General features: G+C 36.9%; 1 protein-coding gene across 1 annotated transcript in view; it reads right to left on the bottom strand.

Annotated features, from left to right (window-relative positions):
• LOC136851428 (transforming growth factor-beta-induced protein ig-h3-like) overlaps positions 1-516 on the bottom strand; it is a 164638-nt gene extending 164122 nt beyond the window's left edge. Inside the window, 1 exon segment of the mRNA XM_067125512.1 lies at positions 386-516. The gene's annotated coding sequence lies outside the window, so the exon portion shown is untranslated.
• Positions 517-10177: the final 9661 nt, after the last annotated feature.

The raw sequence follows: 10177 nt of genomic DNA, 5'->3' as shown, positions 1-10177 counted from the left end.
GACAGGTCGCGGAAGATGTCCCTCGAGAAACGATGCGCCGAGTTAGAACTTCTTCAGGAGTTCATTGAGAAAGAGCATTCTGCTCTCGAATGGCCCCGTGTCAGCGCAGGTCAAACACTGTGCGTTAAGTAAGGATTCTCTCTCTCACTCTCACTCTCTCTCTCTCTCTCTCTCTCTCTCTCCACGCAGCGGTAGGCACTCTCGCTATGCTTCTTACAACGTGTATGATCGAATCTCACCTCTCTCTCTCTCTCTTTTCTCTCTCTCTCTCTCTCTCTCAAAGGCACTCACTCGCACACTGCTCTCTTCCTCACGATCTCTCCCGCGCGCCGCTCACTCTCGGGGCGAACTCGACTGCTGGAGGACTTGTGGATACTACTACTACCGCGTCTGGTACTACAGTCACCTCGCGCCGTCTGTGCGCGCTTGCTTGTCCGTGCGAGGTATCTCTCTATCCCGCCAGCCAGCCTGCTAACACTCTCGCCCTCTCTCTCCCGCCGCCAGTGAGCGCGCTCTGGGTCAAACCTTCTCCTTCGAAGCAGGGCTCGAAAGAAGAAGAAGAAGAAGAAGAAGAAGACTTAGAAGAGCTCCTCCTCCTTCTGACCGGCTTGGCTGTTAGGGGAGACCTGACTGCTGCTGCCGGACGAGCTTTTAGCACAGAGGCGATGGCTCTACCAGGGCGGCAGGATCGCTCTTCGCTTCGTCGTCTTCTCCTCCAAACGCCCCCGCGTTCCCTGATGATGCCCTCTCCCTCCTCCAACTCCCTCCTCCTCCTCCTACCTCCTCCTACCTCTTGCCGAATACCCAGTGCCTCGCCTCCTCCTCGCTCCGTGTATTCCCAGTGCCTCCTCCCACTCCCACCTGAATACCCAGTGCCTCTCCCCTCCTCCATCCGCAATACCCAGTGCCTCCTCCTACCCCTCCCTCCTCCTGAATACCCAGTGCCTCCTCCTCCCACTCCTTCCTACTGAATACCCATTGCCTCCTTCCATCCCTCCTCCCTCCCGAATACCCAGTGCCTCCTGCTCTCCCTCCTCCTCCCCTCCTCCTGAATGCCCAGTGCCTCCTCCCCTCTCTCCCTCCTCTTGAATATCCAGTGCCTCCTCCTCTTCCTCCTATTCCTCCTCCTCCCCTCCATACCCAGTACCTCCTCCTCCTCCTCCTACCAGCATCACCTCCTACTCAGTCCCTCCCCTCCCCTTGAATACCCAGTGCCTCCTCCCCTTCCTCCTATTCCTCCTCCTCCCCTCCATACCCAGTACCTCCCCCCTCCTCCTCCTCCTCCTACCAGCATCACCTCCTATTCAGTCCCTCCCCCCCTCCTCCTCCTCCTCCTCCTCCACACAGACAAACACTCACACAACAACCGCTCCCACTCCCCCCACAACTCCCCCACTCCCACTCCCACTCCCACTCCCACCCCAACACAATGCCACCTGTTAGCATATCTTTCTTCTCTCTTTCTTTTCTTATTTTTCCGGCTTTTGACATAGTGATGATGATGATGATGATGATGATGATGATGATCGTGGCAGTGTTTTAGTGATGATGAACGAATGGAGAAATGGAGAGAAAAAGGGATAGTGAAATGAACAGTGAAATGAATTTAAGGCCCAGATGAATATTCCTGTTCTATTCATTTCCTTTCGTTTTTCGTGCATATATATTTTTTTATTGGGTTTATTTTCCCCTTTCCACTATTCTTGAACTATTTTAATAATAAATAGTGATAATAAGTAATAAATAGTGATAATAAGCAATAGATAGTGATAATAATAATAAATAATGAATGGACATAAGTATTATCATTAGACGGGTCCTTAAATCCCCGGGATTTCTCTTCCACTCCCTTCCCAATCACCCCCCCTCCCCCTTATGCAGACATAGTATCCTTACACCCTCAACCAATAGCACCTCATCCTTCTCCTCCGCCTCCTCCTCCTACCTCATACCTCGCTCCTTTGACCTCTTTTCTTAATCTGTAGGTAAATCCCTTTTCTTTACAGACACTTCTTCTCCTGTCTATCTGTTCTATATTCCTCCTCCTCCTCCTCCTCCTCCTCCTCTTTCTGCCTCTTCTCTTCCTCCTCTTCCTCCTCCCTCTCCTCCTCTTCCTCATCCACGTTCTCCTCCCTCTCTTCCTTCTCCTCCTACCCCTCCTTCTCCTCCTCCTCTTCTTCCTCATCCTCCTCTTTCTCCTCCCTCTCTTCCTCCTCCTTATCCTCCTATTCCTCTATCTCCTTTTCCTCCTCATCCTCATCCTCTTCTTCCTCCCTCTTCTCCTCTCCTCCTCCTCCTCCTCCTCCGCCTTCTCACCCTCCTCCTCCTCCTCCTTCTCCTCCTCCTATTCTTCCATCTCTTCCTTCTCATCCACCTTCTCCTCTTCCTCCTCATCCTCACCCTCCTCATCCTCATCCTCCTCCCTCACCTCCTCCATCCTCTCTTCCTCCTCCTCCTCCCTCTCTTCCTCCTCCTCCTCCTTCTCCTCCTCCCTCACCTCCTCCTCCTCCTCTTCCTCCTCCTCCCCCAACACACTAGAAGAGAGAATTGTGAACGAAATTCAGTTGCAGGATCTCCATCGCACGTGTGGGAGGAGACAAGGAATCCTACCTACGCCTCGCGGGACGTCTCTGCTATTGCATCCTTTTTCTTCTTCCTCTGCGTCTCCTGCGACTCCTTCGTGTCTCTGCTCCTCTTTGCCCACCTCGTTTATCGGCTTCCTCGTTTAGTCCCTCTTCTTTTGCTGCGTCTCTTTTTGGGATGATATTTTTTTTATACCGCGTTTTTCTTTGAATTTGGTTTCTTCATTTTTCATTATTTTTTCGGTTAGGATAATGTAAGAATATGCATATGTATACATACATATATATGTATATATATGTATATATATATATATATAAATATATATATATATATAATATATATATATATATATATATATATATATATATATATATATATATACTGTATATATATATATATGTACACACACACACGCATACGCATCTGTGTGTGTGTGTGTGAGAGCGTGCGCGCGCACGTAGCCATGCACGGGAAATGACGCCAACGCTTTCTCACTAGCGTAGGAAGGGCGTTGCATTATGGCAAAGGATGTTTTCGTGCGTCGATATAAACAAGTCCGTTCCATAAAATCTGACATTACATCATCTTCGCTTATGTCAGGGACTGTCATTTCCATCGCTACTTGGATGGCGAACGTTATCATCAATTATTATTATTATTATTATTATTATTATTATTATTATTATTATTATTATTATTATTATTATTATTGTTGTTGTTATTAATATCATAAATTATTATTTTTATTATTATTATTATTATTATTATTATTATTATAACTTGTACCTTCTTCACTGCTATATTATTATTATTATTGTTATTATTATTATTATTATTATTATTATTATTATTATTATTATTATTATTATTATTATTATTATTATTATTATTGCAGTCGGAGTTTTCTGTACAGCCGATACAGCGTATAATCAAGGCCACCGAAAACAGATGTATCTTCGGTGGTCCTCGGTATAATGTTGTATGAGCCGCTGCCCATGAAACTTTAACCACGGCCCGGTGGTCATGTCTATATCGTTGCCAGAAGCACGATTATGGCTAACTTTAACCTTTAATTAAATTAAAACTACTGAAGCTAGAGGGCTGCAATTTGGTATGGTTGATGATTGGAGTGTGGATGATCGGATATAATTTGCGGCCTCTAGCCTCAGTAGTTTTTAAGATCTGAGGGCGGACAGAAGAAAAAGTGCGGACAGAATAAAGTGCGGACGGACAGACTAAGCTGCACAACAGTTTTCTTTTACACAAAACTTGAAATTATCAAAGATAAGAAACTCGAAACCATATTTCAGTCTGAATGCACTAAAGCTTTGAAAATAAAATTGGGTATGATCATTAGCTGGGCAGGTGACCGCTACTGAATGGCATACTGTGTTGGCATATAAGCTTAAAAATCTGACGGGATTGGCAACGGGTCACATTGAGGCTTAAAATGCTAACAGGGTGAGTGTGAGAGTGAGTGTGAGTGGTGCAGAAGCCGTATCTCGTATGATAAAGGAGACTGAATGATTGATGTGTATTCTATTTGGTCGTTCAATCTTCAATCATTCAATCTTCAGTCGTTCAATCTTCAATCGTTCAATCTTCAGTCATTCAATCTTCTATCGTTCAATCTTCAATCGTTCAATCTTCAACCATTCAATCTTTAATCGTTCAACCTTCAATCATTCACTCTTCAACCGTTCAATCTTCAACCATTCAATCTTTAATCGTTTCAATCATTTAATCATTGTTCAACCTTCCCATCATTCAATCTTTCATCAGTCAATCTTCAATCATTCACTTCAGTCGTTCAAGTCATTCAATCAAACGTTCAATCTTCCATCATTCGATTCAACGTTCAATCTTCAATTCAATCTTTCAATCGTCAACCATTCAATCTTTAATCGTTCAATCTTTAATCATTCAATCTTCAATCGAAAATCATCATTCAATGATTTATGATTACCCAACACGCAATCAATCACCTTTCGGAATGCACTGTCAGTGAGAAAATCTTCTCAGGTACTGATTCCAGCTGTTACCGAGAAAGGGTATCAAAGTAAGAGAGAAAGAGAGAAAGGGAGAGAGACAGGAAGGGAGAAAGAGAGGAAGAGAGGAAGGGAGAAAGAGAGAAAGTGAGAAAGTAGGGAGAAAAGAGAAAGAGAGAGAAAGAGAGAAAGAGTGACACTTGCAGAGTTCAGTAGTGATCAGGACGACAGATTCTCCAGCAAAAGACCTCGGGTTCGATTCCGGAGCGGGCCACTTTACCTTGGGGTAACTTGCACCCAAATGATTCGAACTTGTGTCTTTTGGGTTAGATACAGGAGGAACATGGACTTATCCATTCGACTATCGAGAGAGAGGTATATAAATATGTATGTATGTATGTATATATATATATATATATATATATATATATATATATATATATATATGTATATATATATATATATATATATATATATATATATATATATATATATATATATATATATATATATATATATATATATATATATATATATATATATATATATTTATATACATATATATATATATATATATATATATATATATATATATATATATATATATATATATATATATATACATATACACATACATACACACACATACATGTGTGTGTGCCAGTGTGTCTATGGGTTTCAGCGTGTATATCCAATAAAATATAATATCTATCACGATTATTATTACCTAGAATAACCCTTCTACTCAACGAAGCAAAATAACATTGACAACCCATCAACTTTAATTAATCTCATTACTTCCCTAATAATAAAATTTCACAAAACACAAATACGAAACAAAACTGACTCACTCAAAACCTCCTCTTCTCCCTAGGTTCTAAAACCACCGGCCACTTTTCAGCCAAGAATAGTGAAACCGGACGAACCGTAATGAGATGAAGATACTAGGTTATCAAGCTGACATTGACATCATATCAGCTGCTCGGGCTAACAATTTGTCGGCCGAAATTTTTGAGGGCCGTCCTCATTATAACCAGACTCTTGAGGAGGAGGAGGAGGAGGAGGTCTTGGGGAGAGAGAGAGAGAGAGAGAGAGAGAGAGGAGAGAGAGGGAAACATAAAGAGCGAGAAAGTGACTGTGGAAGAGGGGTTAGTTTCAAGGAAGATTGAGGTAAACTCTCTCTCTCTCTCTCTCTCTCTCTCTCTCTCTCTATATATATATATATATATATATATATATATATATATATATATATATATATATGTATGTATATATATATATATATATATATATATATATATATATATATATATATATATATATTATATATATATATATATATATATCATATCATAAGATATAGAGAGATAGAGAGAAAGAGAAGAGAGAGAGAGAGAGAGAGAGAGAGAGAGGTCAGAACGAAGCAGCAATGGCACATCCATAACAAATTATAGTCAAACATTACAAAGGAACATATAAAGTAAATTGCCCATAACTTTTAAGGTTATATAACGCCCCCTCAAAAAAAAACTGTTCGTGCCTTTCATTGTTCCCAGGAGAATCTAACCACCAGGTGTGGACGATAGGTAACAATTACTTCGTATAAGGAAGCTTCGAGTAAGGTGATGAAATATAAGTGCTAAAATATTTTAGCGTTTTTTATCGCGTATGAGAGCAGGCCTTTAACGCTTGTACCTGTTATATGAACCATAATTGTCTAATATTTTACACTGCGTTTATATTTTTTCAAAGGAAGGTAATTTTTCGTGTGCATGCGTGCGTGTATATATATGTATGTATATGTATATATATATATATATATATATATATATATATATATATATATATATATATATATATATATATATATATATATATATAATGTGTGTGTGTATATGTTCGTGAATATGTATGCTGCATCAGCTCACACGAAAAGCATATGCGTGCAACCTAAAACCAGGTGAACCATATTTGGAAACCAATCTTATCGAAGGCTTAGTTTTATGTCCAAACAGGTGTTTCATTGAACCCTGACCATACATAGTTATATTTAGTATATGATGAAATGCCAAAAGAACATATGTAAGTACTGGACGTTCCCAGTGAAGCAAAGAAATAAAAACTTAAGTGAGAGAGAGAGAGAGAGAGAGAGAGAGAGAGAGAGAGAGAGAGAGAGAGAGAGAGACAGAGAGGGGAGCAGTAAAAGTTATATAGCCTAGCTTGAGTACAAGACCTTTTTTGGGACCATAGACCTTTTGGCCCGGCATGAGGGAGAAAGTTCCCGGGTTAAAGGACCACTTTTTTGGGGGTCTTCTCTATTTGTGTGCCTGTTTATGAGTGTAATTACTTACTTCGGTTGAAGCTTTGTATGTTTTCAACCCAAAGGTATTATTATTATTATTATTATTATTATTATTATTATTATTATTATTATTATTATTATTATTATTATTGCTGAGAAATTGTGTAATGAAAATCCACAATTATAGTATATAGTATTATACATAGTAATATAGTTTACTATATAATTGTGGATTTTCATTATACAAACATTATTATTATTATTATTATTATTATTATTATTATTATTATTATTATTATTATTATTATTGCTAAGAAATTGTGTAATAAAAATCCAAAATTACATAGTACATAGTATTTTATATAGTAATATAGTTTACTATATAATTGTGATTTTTTATACAAACATTATTATTATTATTATTATTATTATTATTATTATTATTATTTATTTTATTGCCAAGAAATTGTGCAATGAAAATCCACAATTATAGTATATAGTATTTTACATAGTAATATAGTTTACTATATAATTGTTTATTTTTAGTATACAAACATTATTATTATTATTATTATTATTATTATTATTATTATTATTATTATTATTATTATTATTATTATTATTATTATTATTATTCGAAGATGAACCCTACTCATATGGAATAAACTCCACCATAGGCCCTTGACCTGAAATTCAAGCTTCAAGAACATATGTGTCATTAAGAAGAAGTAAGAGGAGCCAAAATAAGAGAAATTGAGAAAGAAGAGAACTAACACTAGAAGAGAATAAATAAGTTGATAAAAAAATTGATAAATAAATAGAAATATATTAAAATGCGAGGAGAATAGTTTTTGGGAAGTGATGCATTGTATCTTCGCTTGAACTTCTGAAGTTCCAAACTGATCATCAAGTTTCACAGACCAAAAATGAAAAATGGGTAGAAAAGGCTATTTTCATCATAAGACAATATACAAAATTTTCTTTTGTTGCCAAAAAAAAAATCTAAAACGGTCAATAAAAACGAAGATTAAGTTTACAATAAGAAGTTCAAATCACGATAATGAGATTATAAAGAAAATAAATAACAGATGAAATTAAAAGATGAATTGAGGATATACACAGTAACACATTCTATTACTGAACTGAATTTCACACACACAATTTAAAATCCAAATATGAATATATTTTACCGAAACAATAGAGAAATGTTGTTTATAAAGAAAATTAGAGGTATAAAAAATAAATAAAACCCTTTTAAAAAATTGTCATAAGTCTATGAAAATTAAATCAATAAAATTTAAAAAATACAGAAAAATAATATTCGAAACTCGAATCCTATGAGTATATTTAACGAAACCAAAAAAAAGTGCTATAAAAAAAATTGGACTGATAGAACACAAAAATATCGACAAATCTTTTTGAGAAATCTTCACAAAGCTATCAAAATGAAAATAACAGAAGCAAAAAAAAAAAAAGAAATGAAAAATAATATTTTAAACCCGAAAAAGATTAGAAGTATAAAACAACAAAATATCGAAAAATCTTTAAAAAATAATCATAGATCTAGCAGAATTAAACTAACAAAAGAAAAAATCGAAAAGCAATATTGAAAACTCGAACCCTCTCAATAAAATGGTTATCAAAATTAAAATGAAAAACGCAAAAAAAAAAAAAAATATCGAAAAGTGATACTTAAAACTCGAATCGTATACCGCGCAGAGAGCTACGCATTTGCCTTGCTTATTTCTGCACGGGAATATTTATTTTTCTCGACCGAGGCTTCACTAAAGTAAGGGGGCGAATCGCTTTCGCCCCATAATCTGCATTATTCGGCGGTACGGAACTGCCTTCCGCACTTAGCGGATGAGAACTTAATGCGATCAGACCACTTCCGGGGTGCGGAACCCCCCAATCACCCCCCCTAAGAAAAATAAGAGTAGTAAAAAAATAAATGGATAAACATGATTTTAGGAGATATTGGAAAGTCATATTTCTGGGAGTATACATGCAGACGTAAGTGTGAATAGTGCACACACACACACACACACACACACATATATATATATATATAGAGAGTATATATATATATATATATATATATATATATATATATATATATATATATATATATATACATACATGATTAAATTATTATGGAGAAGCATTATTTGCTCGATAAAATGAAGTATACAAAAACATACGATAACTCTACGGTATATATTAACCCTCTTCCAAAACTGTTAACTACATACTGTAGTTCTGTAAACCGCACTGTGGTACAAATATATACATATACACACACACACACACACACACACATATATATATATATATATATATATATATATATATATATATATATATATATACATATACAAAAACATACATATATATACATAAACATATATATACATATATATACACATATACATATACATATAAAACTGCTCCCTACAAAAGGGGGCTTCCGCCCCAAATCTCCAGCACAACTACTCTGCGTTCTGAAATAAACATTGGCCGTTTTGCCTCACCTGTTCATAATTGATCACTTAAAGGCGACGAGACCCTGGAAAGGACGCGTAAAGTAACCGGAAGCAGATACCTGTCACTGCACAGGTGTTTGTGAAAGTGGGGCGATTTCATCAGTATTTCGAGTAACTGGCAACTCAGTGTTTCGATTTAGCATGTTTATGGAAGGAAGAATTTAGGAATCTGAAAAATTTCATTTGAATGCTTAGAGTATTTTTACTAGAGACTAATACAATCTCTCTCTTCTTCTCTCTCTCTCTCTCTCTCTCTCTCTCTCTCTGCCCAGTGAACTCTGCATTTAGAAATGTGGCAAATATTTTGAAAGTTTTGGTGTGTTTATTTCTTTTTGTAGATAACATGCAAGAATGAAATAATCTGAATTAGAGATTATAAAAATCAATTGCTTACGCTCCTGACTTTCTCTCTCTCTCTCTCTCTCTCTCTCTCTCTCTCTCTATAATAAACTTGCCTTTAGCAATGCAGTAGATACTCCATAACAACATTTGTGAGAAATGATTTATCAAAATATTACTATACATTCCTCTCTCTCTCTCTCTCCCTCTCTCCAATAAGCTTGCCTTTAGCAATGCAGCGGAGACGCCATAAGAGTAGTTTTTTATACGTTCTCTGTCTCTCTCTCTCTCTCTCTCTCTAAGTGCACGTCCCAAGTCACAAATGCCACCATACATCAAAACAGAATCCCTAGGCACATCCCACGTCTAATCTCGGTAGTATTCAAAACGCAATCCCCGTCACTCACGTGAATCCTAAGTAG

Source organism: Macrobrachium rosenbergii, chromosome 23, assembly GCF_040412425.1.
Source record: "Macrobrachium rosenbergii isolate ZJJX-2024 chromosome 23, ASM4041242v1, whole genome shotgun sequence".
NCBI classification, from domain to species: Eukaryota; Metazoa; Arthropoda; class Malacostraca; order Decapoda; family Palaemonidae; genus Macrobrachium; species Macrobrachium rosenbergii.
The sequence above is the reverse complement of the archived record's forward strand: the minus strand, read 5'-3'. Positions and strand labels throughout refer to the sequence as shown.